The following is a 3,020-nucleotide window of genomic DNA, read 5'->3' as shown; positions in this document are numbered from 1 at the left end:
TCAGCTCACTGCCAACCTCCGCCGCCCGGATTCAAGCAATTCTCCTGCCTAAGGCCAGCCTCCAGAGTAGCTGGGATTACAGACATGCACCACCACGCCCGGCTAATTTTGTATTTTTAGCAGAGACGGGGTTTCTCCATGTTGGTCAGGCTGGTCAGGAACTCCCGACCTCAGGTGATCCGCCCGCCTCAGCCTCCCAAAGTGCTGGGATTGCAGGCATGAGCCACCGCACCCGGCCAAGGCAGATTTTTAAATATGACAAAGGTGAAAGAGAGTGAAGGGAGCAATCATACCGTTTTAGAATAATTAAGGAGGCTTCCTGGAGGAGAGTGTGATGATTCTTGATAAATAAATAGAGATAATAAAAAAAAAAAGTGTCGTACTATCACCAAAACCAATAGACAATAAAAGAGATTATAAAACTCATAAACATACCCATGTAATATGAGAATTCCTTAGGTAATGAAGGTGACATTATAAATTAGTGGGGGAAGAAACCTATTCAATTAATAGTGAAGGAAACATATTTAACCATGGGAAAAATAGACTGTCACCTTGTTTCCTGAAGAAAAAAAAAAAGTGTAAAACGCAAAACCAGAAACCAGAAAAAATACAAGTGACTAATTGATCTAAAGATAGAGAAGAACCTTCTAAATAGAAAATAATTGGAAGAACTTCAGAAGAATGAGATTGATTTGACTGTGTAAAATACCTAATGTAGATGACGGGTTGATGGGTGCAGCAAACCACCATGGCACGTGTATACCTATGTAACAAACCTATCCCATGTATCCTGAAACTTAAAGTATAATAATTTTTAAAAAGTGCCATCCTGGGGAAAAGATATCTATAATATATGTCAGACAAAGGTTTAATGTACTTAACATATCAAGATCTCTTACCAATAAGAATAAAAGGACATGAATATGTAAGTCCCAAAAGAAATATAAAATTCAAATGTCTTTTTTAATGCTCAACCTCACTAGTAATCAAAGAAATGCAAAATAAACTATATTCTATTTTTATTTACCAAACTAGCAAAAGAAAGTGTTTAATTTTATTTCAATAGTTTTGGGGGTACAGGTGGCTTCTGTTTATAGGAATAAGTTATTTAGTGCCGATTTCTGAGAGTTTTGGTGCACCTGTCACCTGAGCAGTGTACACTATACCCAATGTGTAGTCTATTATCTCTCACCCCACTCCCAACCTTCCCTGCAAGTCCCCAAAGTCCATTATATCATGCTTATGCTCTTGCATTCTCATAGGTTAGCTCCCAAAAGAAACATTTTAATTGCTGATAAATGTACAATAAACATCTCCCCATTTTCCCCAACCCACAGACTCTGGCAATCACGATTCTACTCTCTGCTTCTATGAGTTCAACTTTTTTAGATTCCCCATATAAGTGCGGTCATACAGTATTAGTCTTTCTGTGTCTGGCTTATTTCACTTAATGTAACATCCTCCAGGTTTATCCACGTTGTCACAAATGTCAGTATTTCCTTCCTTTTTATGGGTAAGTATTCCATTGTCTGTATTTACTACGTTTTGTTTATCTCTTCATTTGTTGACAGACACATTGTTTCTGTATCTTGACTATTGTGAGTAATCCTTTGGATATAAATGCAGAAGTAGAGTTGCTGGATCATATGATAGTTCTATTTTTAATTTTTTGAGGAACCTCCATACTATTTTTCCATAATTGCTGTATCAATTTATATTCCCACCAGCAGTGTACAAGGGTTCCTGTTTCTCTACACCCTCAACAACACTTGTTATTGCTTGTCTTTTTTTTTTTTTCTTTTTTAATAGAGATAGTCTTGCTGTGTTGCTCAGGCTGGTCTCAAACTTTTGGTCTCAAGCAGTCCTCCCACCTCAGCCTCCCAAAGTGCTGGAATTACAGGCATGAACCACCCCACCTGGCCATTTTTTGATAATAGCCATTCTAACACATGTGAGGTGATATCGTATGGTTTTGACTTGCATTTCCATGATGATTAGTTATGTTGAGTTTGTTTTAATGTATCTGTTGGCTATTTTTATGTCTGCTTTGGAAAACTGTCTATCCGCATCCTTTGCCCAATTCTTAATTGGGCTATGTTTTCCTGCTGTTGAGTTGTATGAGTTCCTTACATATTTTGGACATTAACTCCTTACCAGATATATATTTTCTCCCATTGCATAGGTTACCCTTTCATTTTGTTGAGTGTTTCCTTTGCTATGCTTTTTAGTTTGATGTAGTCCAACTTGTTTATTTTTGCTTCTGTTGCCTGTACTTTGGGTGTGTGTCTGAAAAATCATTGCCAAGACCGATGTCAAGTAGCTTTCCCCCTATTTTTTTTTGGAGGAGTTTTATAATTTCAGGTCTGTTATTTAAGTCTTTAACCCATTTCAATTTAATTTTTGTGGAGGGTGTAAAGTAAGGGTGTAATTTTACCCTTTTGCAGGTAGATAACTTAGATACCTAGTTTTTCCAACACTATTTATTGAAGAGACCATCCTTTATCTATTGTATATTCTGGATGCCCATGTCAAAGATTAGTTGACCGTGTATGTGTGGGTTTATTTTTAAGCTCTGTATTCTTTTCCAGTGGTCTCTGTGTCTGTTTTTATGCCAGTACTATACTGTTTTGATTAGTATATCTGTGTAATATAATTTGAAAACAGGGAGTGTGATATCTCTAGCTTTGTTGTTGTTTCTCAAGATTGCATTGATTATGTGAGGACTTTTGTGGTTCCGTATGAATTTTGGGATTGTTTATTTCTATGAAAAATGCCATTGGAAGTTTGATAGGGATCACATTGAATCTAGATTGCTTTGGGGAGTGTAGACATTTTAACAATACTAATACTTCAATCTGTGAACATATCTTTATTTGTGTCTTCATTTTCTTTCATCAGTGTCTTACAGTTTTTAGCGTACAGATTTTTCACCTCCTTGGTTAAATTTATTAATAATTATTGTATTGTTTTTGATGCTATTATAAATGAGACGTTTTCTTAATTTCTTTTTTAGGTAG

Source organism: Mandrillus leucophaeus, unplaced genomic scaffold, assembly GCF_000951045.1.
Source record: "Mandrillus leucophaeus isolate KB7577 unplaced genomic scaffold, Mleu.le_1.0 Scaffold132, whole genome shotgun sequence".
NCBI classification, from domain to species: domain Eukaryota; kingdom Metazoa; phylum Chordata; class Mammalia; order Primates; family Cercopithecidae; genus Mandrillus; species Mandrillus leucophaeus.
The sequence above is the reverse complement of the archived record's forward strand: the minus strand, read 5'-3'. Positions refer to the sequence as shown.